At 45.8% G+C, this 8,759-nt stretch overlaps 1 protein-coding gene across 1 annotated transcript in view; it reads right to left on the bottom strand.

The window, feature by feature from the left end:
* Nucleotides 1-8,759, bottom strand: part of cyp26c1 (cytochrome P450, family 26, subfamily C, polypeptide 1) — a gene marked incomplete at its 3' end in the record, with an annotated part of 88,293 nt that overhangs the window by 4,824 nt on the left and 74,710 nt on the right.

Below are 8,759 nucleotides of genomic sequence, written 5' to 3'. Positions count from 1 at the left end.
TCTCTCTCTCTCTCTCTCTCTCTCTCTCTCTCTCTGCGTCGGTCTCTCTCAATTTCAATTCAATTCAATTTCAATAAAATTCAAATGGGCTTTATTGACATGGGAAACATATGTTTACATTGCCAAAGCCAAACAAAACCAAACAATCAAACAGAGAAATCAAAAGAAATCAGTACAGTACAGAAGGAATTTCTTGTATGATTGACAGTCTTTATGGTTGTTGTATTCCGTTGAATGTCCTTTTCTTGTCAAAGCAGCTCACAAATCTTGCTGCTGTGTTTGCACGTTGTTGTATTTCTCCCAGAAGGTATGGGAGTTTTGAGTTATTTCCCATGTTTTCAAAGTCACTTTGGGTGTTTGCAATTTGTGGGAAGTAGGGCTGTCCCCAACTAAGGATTTGGATAGTCGACTATGATTTGGCCAAAATTTGACGTTAGTCGACTATTAGTCGACAAAAAAATATATAATCCATTTGGCTGTGGGGGGTGCTTAACCCTTTAATTGCCAAGGACGCCGTAACACGTCATTCCCCGCCATGCGTAATCTGCCAATGACGCCGTAACACGTCATTGAGATCAACATTTCAAAAATCTGTGATGGCAATCATATTTCTCCCGCGGAGACTTGAGATCCCCTGTTGATCTCCTCGTCAACTCTCCAACGGTTCAAGAGCGCCATCTGGTGGCCGATCGGCGGATCGTCCAAACAGCAAACCGGAAACGGAAACTGGTGCTCATCCAAATTCGGTCCGACCACTCGCTATAGCTCCCGGGGCTCCATCTTGACACACTGGATAATCAATCGCTCGCCCTAACTCAATAAACAACATGATTTGGACGTATATACTATTATACAACCTGAGATGGATCGCATATTTCAACATCCCATAATAGCAATCTTTTTGCTCCACGCTCATCGCCCAACGGCCCGAGGAGACTGGGGTAAGTTTCAGCGTTTATTATTACCGTGTTCGATCAAAACTGCTCTGTGATCATATCACCCACACTACATAATCATCTAACGTTGGCCACGGAATTATAAACGACCCCCCCCCCCATCCGGTCAACATCAGATGATGAGTAGTAACTTCTAGAAGCACGTACATTTGACATTTTTTATCTGGCGCCGATCGCTATCAAACTGTAATTGATCATCAATATAATGCATTTAGGGCTATAAATCACGTTCTGCAGAATGCTGCAGAAAACGATAAAAAAATATTTATACTTTAGACCGTATTTTAGTATGAATATGTGAATGAAAAAGTAGAAACGTTGCTACATCCTAAATGATAGATAATTGACGTTGAATGGGCCATAGTAATGTCAATTTAGCAATACAATTTAAAAAAGTTATAGCCCTGCAAAGAAGGGGAACTTCTCCATAGACAAATAGAGCTGGCAGAGGAGGGTATAAGGATGTACATAAGCGTGGCAGAGAAAGGGTTAATGTCTGAAGGAGTCGACATGAATAATAATAATAATAATCTTCATTTATATAGCACCTTTCATACACGGAGTGCAACTCAAAGTGCTTAACAGAGACACGTCTTCTTTAAACAAGTCAAGAAGAAAAAACACAGTAAGTCAAGAATACCATACCATGAAGGCTTCTTGTCCTCTGCAAACGCATGCAATTGGTCCACTGATGGATACATCTTGATATTTGTCTAGTCTAGTGTGTTCATTAGATGGGTGAAATCCTCTTTCAGTGCCTCTGTGCCTGTTTTCGTAGGCAGTTAGCCTCTGGTTTGCGTGCCATTAGCGTTACCCACGCTTCTAGGCCTCTTTTCTTTTGGAAAGAATGATACAAAAAAAATAATTATACTTATTTTTTGTATTCGACTAAGAGGTTGGCAGTCGACTACGGCTCCTTTCAACCGATTAGTCGACTAATTGACTAATAGGGGTCAGCCCTAGTGAGAAGTATATGTCTCTGATGTCTTGGTATAGTGGGCAGGTTGTTAAGAAGTGTAGCTCGGTTTCCACCTCTTCTTGTGTGCAGTGGGTGCATAGTCTGTCTTCTCTTGGGAGCCAGGTCTGCTCTAAGGCGGCCTTTCTCGATGGCTAGGCTGTGCTCGCTGAGTCTGTACCTAGTCAAGGATCTTTTTAGTTTTGGGTCAGTCACAGTGCTCATGTATTCTGCCACTGTGTACTCTCTGTTTAGGGCCAAATAGCATTTAAATTTGATCTGGTTTTGGGTTGATTCTTTCCAATGTGTCAGATAGTTTTCTTTTTGTTTTCTTATAATTTGGTTTAGTCCAGTGTGGTTTCTGTCTGGTGGCTCTGCTTGTGTTTTTGAGCAGAGTCCCAGAACCATCTGGCTGAGTGGGCATCTCTCGAGGGTCTCTCTGTAGGTGAGGGCTTTGTTATGGAGTGTGTCTGGGTCACTTTTTTTTAGGTGATTATAGAATTGAAATGCTCTTTTTTGGATTCGGATGATTACTGGATATTTTCCTAGTTCTGCTCTGCATGCATTATTTGGTGTTTTCCGTTGGGTGCAGAGAATGGATTTGCAAAATTCTGCATGCAGAGTCTCAATTGGGTGTTTGTCCAATTTAGTGAAGTCTTGGTTTGCAAGTGGGCCCAAGACTTCGCAACCATATAGGGAAATGGGTTCTATGACGGAGTCTAATATTTTGAGCCAGATTTTGATTGGAATGTCTAGTTTGATGTTCCTTTTGATGGCATAAAAAGCCCTTCTTGCTTTGTCTCTCAGGTCATTCACAGCTTGGTTGAAGTTCCGTGTAGCACTGATGTTTAGGCCGTGATAGGTGTCGTTTTTTGTGTGTTCTAGGGCAAAATTGCGTCTAGGAGGAATTTGTGCTTGTGTTGTTGTAGGCTGGGCCTTTTTTGGAATAATATCATAACTTTAGTTTTGGTTAGATTTAATGTCAGTGCCCATGTCTGGGAGAATTTGTGCAGAAGATCAATGTGCTGCTGTAAGCCCTTCTTTTGTTGGAGACAGCAGGTCATCTGCAAACAGTAGGCATTTAACTTCTGTGTTTGCTAGGTCTCTCTCTCTCTCCCTGCCCACCCTCTCTCCCTCTCCATCTTCCTCTCTCTCTCTCTCTCTCTCTCTCTCTCTCTCTCTCTCTCTCTCTCTCTCTCTCTCTCTCTCTCTCTCTCTCTCTCTCTCACTCTCTCTCTCTCCCTCCCTGTTTATATCCCCCTCTTTCTGCCGCTCTCTCTCCCCCTCTCCATCTTCATTTCTCTCGATCGTAACGCGCTATTCATATCAATCGACATCAGATCAATATAAATAACGTATTGTTTTCATCTCTCTATATTAACGTAACGCGCTATTCATATCAATATAAATAACGTATTGTTTTCATCTCTCTATATTAACGTAACGCGCTATTCATATCAATCGACATCACATCAATATAAATAACGTATTGTTTTCAGTATATTGCACGGTGGTAGCAGTATATTGATGCACGGCGGTAGCAGTATATTGATGCATGGCGGTAGCAGTATGACGCACGGTGGTAGTAGTTAGTGCATTGATGTGCTAGTTAGTTAGTATATTGATGCACGGCGGTAGCGAGTTACAGTATATTGATGCACGGCGGTAGTAGTTAGTGCATTGATGTGCTAGTTAGTTAGTATATTGATGCACAGCGGTAGCGAGTTAGTTGATAGTTAGTAGTATATTGATGCAGGTAGGTAGCTGATGCGACGGACTTGCTGCTCATTCAGACAGATCTGTTCTGAGACTTGTCCTGTTCATACAGTACCCACACACACACACACACACACACACACACACACACACACACACACACACACACACACACACACACACACACACACACACACACACACACACACACACACACACACACACACACTTCATACAGACATTCCCATACCAGAGTGAGTACACAGACCAACATACCTGTGTCAGTCTGAATGTGTGTGTGACAGATGGGGGAGAAGACCTGAGGAGTCTAGCTGTCCATCAAACCCATGCTGCCTTTACTCTCACCTTTAAAAGGGATACTATTTCACTCTGGTATGACCTCGTCATTTTCAGTAGTGGGGTCGTACATTGACTTTTTCAATTAGTAAAACCCCTAAACCCCCACCCTGCCATTGTTTTTAACTTTACATTTAACAATGTGATAATTATTACACTCAATACAAGAATACAGTGATCTGCACCTGTGGCCTTGCCCCGATGAAGGTACTATGACCGAAAGCTTGACTTTTGTATAATTAAAGCAACTTTGCATGGACCTAAGTTTGCAGAACCTTGTTCTTTGATACTGTTCTTTGCACCTTAGCACATTTATCAGTTGTGAGTGCAGTGACCTTCTTGATGAAAATGTTATTTTTCAGGGACATTTTCGTGGTGTTTTTTGCCCTGAGCCTGTTACTTTCCCAACCGGATCAGTACCTAGTATATTCTCATAGGACCTCTTTGACTACCAGCATTGTAGTCATTACTGACTGTTATGTACCATGATCTTGGTTACTCCTGTGTCACTGTGCATGCAGGTGATTGCTGCTAATTGGCTGATTAGTGCTAATTGGACACCTGGCTGGAAGGTTCAAAGGCACTTCCTCACGCACACATGCAGGGTGACTGTTGCTAGAAGAGATTGTGGAAACAGTGTCTCTTGCCTTTCCACCATTCTTGATCTTTAGTTTGAGCTAGTTATCATAATTAGACTAGTCTTTTGGTTTAAACACAGATTTGATGTCTGTGTGCACTAATGTTGCTTCCCTTTGAGCCAGGGTCGTAACAGTTGGGCGCTCGTCCGGGAGTGAATTTGGAAAACGGATACCCCTAGAATTTGTTTGGTGTTTTTTTTTTTTTTTGTATGGTGTGTCTTGGTGCTGTAGTTTGGGTAGTGATTGTTACATGTTGTGTAACATGGGGGCTTGAGCCGGTCTTCAAACAGGTGAGTATGCCCTTATTTTTGTGATTTGATTTGACTACTTGTATGCTGTTAAAACATATAGTTTAGTGGACACCACATGTAGGTAGTGTCATTATTTTCTGGTTGTTTGTCAGCATCCTGTGTACCACTTACTCCTGGGGCAGTCATAGAAGTGATTAGTACCATCTACTTGTCTTGTACCATACCATATACTTGACGGGTGGGTGGTCAATATGATCTTTGGCTGGTAGCAGGTGTGGTTGAAGAGGGTTAGGTCTACAGTGCAGTGTGTTAGGGCCTGATGTAATTTTTTTTTATGGTAGACATGTGGTGGGCCTGGCAGTTCTTCGTTTGACTGCAGTGTAGATGTAGAAGCTGTAAGTAGTCATATCAGATTATAAGGGGCACCTGTTTGATATTTTTTTTGAGTGTAACACAGGGATGTTTTGTTGAAGGCATGTGCAGGTAGCGCCATGGGTCTGCGGTTTCCTGCTTGTTTGAGTAGCCTACCTGTTAGCACCTAACCTCCTGCACGTATGACACATCTGCTTATTTCAGGGTGGTTGAATTATTTGCAAACTAGAAAGGTGCGCTCAGTAGAGCACACATCTCCACCAGGTCGCACGCCGAACACACAGGCGGACAGGCACAAAAACTGACTGCTCTCCTTATAGTTATTGGTATTAGCATTAGCATGTTAACACTAACAAGGGGTGCTTCAGCGGTGCTTCAGCGGTGCTTCAACGTGCTTCAGTGGTTCTTTATGGTTCTTCATAGGTGTAACTGAGGGGTTACAATACCCTGACTGTATTAAAGATTGTGATATATTAAACCACTACTAGTTATGTACTTTAATTACTGGCCATACAGTACATGAATATATATGATGAACACCCACACAAGAATACGGCATTGACACATAAAGTTCTATTGGAGGGTTATTTATTATTATTAAGCAACGTTAGGTTACAGATTGAGAATTAGGCTCGCGCTTGTATGGCGAAGAACATACGTAAAGTCAGTCAAGAGCATAAGTCAATGAGAATAGTAGGAATACTAGGATGGGTCTAAGCTGACGCCACCTGTGGTATAGCAATTATATGGGCCACACCGGTACCAGCTGGAGACACTGGGGGGTTCCCTCCGGGGTGTAAGGCCGGTAGGGGTAGAGGAATGTTCGGGTACAAAGTCTGGGTCAACGAGGAATAACGAGGCTCCAGATACAGGAGCCGGTGCATGTACTCCCTTGATCAGCAGACAAAGCAACAGTTGTAATCCAATATGCTCGATAGCATTGACGACAGCTAGCCAGCCCCTTCCAAGAGGCGGGCCCGAGTGGTGATCCTCACGGGGGTAAATCCCAAACGACAGTGGAATCAACGGTGCTCTTCTCCAGTGGTCACGGTCCCAAAGCAATATAATCCAACCAGAAATGGTTCTGCATTCGCCGGTGTAGATTCTCCTGTGTACATATCTGTGAGGTTCGCCTCTTCCCTGGACCTTTAATTCCCTGTCTCCTCACCTCACCAGCCCCCACCCTCGCGTTGTCGTTGTTTATTTATTGCATTCCCTGCCTCGCTCCGTTCCTTTAAGGTGCTGTGAGTACTGTGAGGTTCGCCTCTTCCCTGGACCTTTAATTCCTGTTCCCTGGACCTTTAATTCCCTGTCTCCTCACCTCTCCAGCCCCCACCCTCGCGTTCGTTTACTCTCGTCTGCTCTTCAGCAGCCCACACCCTTGGACTACCTGTCATTATGTGTTTGATTGGTCCGTGCCGAACACACACTTCTAGTCAAGTATCAATTACCATCACGCACCTGATGTGTGTTCTAATTAGCGCCCCAGTGGGCTTTAAATACCTCGATCTCCCCCCCAGTCCTGGTCGGGTCGTTCCGTATCATATCTCTATCTGTAAGCTCCTACGGGAGATTCCCTATCTGTCTGTATGCTGTTTCATCTCCGGCGTGAGACGAGGTGCAAGCCTTCGCCACCTGTCGCCGTTTGCCTGGAGTGGGACACAGTACTGCGCTCTCTAATTCAGCAGACGCGCACCACTCCAGACTCCGCGCTGATGCGCTCCTACAGCAGACGCGCACCACTCCAGACTCCGCGCTGATGCGCTCCTACAGCAGACGCGCTCCTTCAGCAGACGCGCTCCACTCCAGACGCGCATCGCTCTCTAATTCTCTACGGGAGGATGTGTCTCTCCGAGCCGTCGCGCTCTCCGAACCGGCGCGTTCTCCAAGCAGACGCGCACCACTCCAGACCCCGCGCCAGACGCGCACCACTCCAGACTCCGCGCTGATGCGCTCCTACAGCAGACGCGCACCACTCCAGACTCCGCGCTGATGCGCTCCTACAGCAGACGCGCACCACTCCAGACTCCGCGCTGATGCGCTCCTACAGCAGACGCGCTCCTTCAGCAGACGCGCTCCACTCCAGACGCGCATCGCTCTCTAATTCTCTACGGGAGGATGTGTCTCTCCGAGCCGGCGCGCTCTCCGAACCGGCGCGTTCTCCAAGCAGACGCGCTCCACTCCAGACGCGCATCGCTCTCTAATTCTCTACGGGAGGATGCGTCTCTCCGAGCCGGCGCGCTCTCCTCCAGACGTCTAGGCTGCGCGCTCCTACTCCATCCCTGTAAGCAGCTCCAGCCCTCGCCCTGTCCAAAGCCTTAACCCTGTTTTCTCTGTCCCTGTCTCCAGCCCGCCTCCGCGGGCCTCTGTCCCTGTTCCCCTCTCCAGTGCCCTTGTCCCTCGCCCTGTCCAAGGCCTTAACCCTGTTTTCTCTCTGTCCCCGTCTCCAGCCCGCCTCCGCGGGCCTCTGTCCCTGTTCCCCTCTCCGTTGCCCCTGTTCCTGCCCTGTCCTTGCCCTGGCCCTGTCCTTTAGCCTTAGCCCCTTAGCCTGCTCGCCTCTTAAAGGCACAGTGCCTATTTTCCCTAGTTCTTGTTTTCCAGTATTTTGTGTTCCCCCTTAAAGGCACAGTGCCTATTTTCCCTAGTTCTTGTTTTCCAGTATTTTGTGTTCTCCCTTAAAGGGACAGTGCCGCTTTTCTGTTGTATTCAATAAATGCCCAGTTCTTGGCTTACTCTCATACCTGTCTTGTGTTGTGCGATTGGGGTCGGTTACAAACCATAACAATATCCAACGGTTCTCGCCTAGGACTCCTCGGGTGTGGGCACGGATTTAGGCCGCACAGCCTGGATAAGTGCACTAGCTAAATACACGACGAACCGATGGTAATGCTGGTCACTGAAGAACTGTAGCCGCACGATACACTATAAATGATCGACTATTACTTCACATTAGATTAAGTCGAACTCAACGTTACTGCGTTAAACTCTGACACTTTAGCATTCTATTCGCACGCGGTTCTCAATGCTCTATTTAGATGCAAGGTTGCTCACTTCACTGCACGTTGACTTGTGGTGAAGGCATTAAGGTTTTGGTAAGACTACTGCTGTTTACACCTGCGCCGTATTTATACGTAAGGTGAATATCTAGTGCCAACCTCAGTTCTTGTCTCGTATTACTACGCAGACTCTGGGCATGTACCGACATGCCCGGAGTTGCCTTTGAACTTGCCGTTGGGGGCTTGGTCGTTGGCGCCTGGGGTCGCTGTCCAATAGGAGAGCGAATATTACTCTGGTTTGTACACAGGTAAAGGGATATTCCGTGTATATACACAAATAATATACAAGGGATATCAAACGATACAAATATATATTCAGTTTAATCTGACCCTTTGCAACAATAGGGATGCCCCGATCACGTTTTTTGCCACCGATACCGATCACCGATCGTCGTGAGCCATATCGGCCGATACCGATCCGATACCGATCGTTTTTGATAAATTTTTATTTTATTTTA

Source organism: Notolepis coatsorum (assembly GCF_963971535.1).
Source record: "Notolepis coatsorum genome assembly, chromosome: 9".
Lineage (NCBI taxonomy): Eukaryota > Metazoa > Chordata > Actinopteri > Aulopiformes > Paralepididae > Notolepis > Notolepis coatsorum.
Note: the sequence above shows the minus strand (reverse complement) of the source record. Positions and strands in the feature narration are given on the sequence as shown.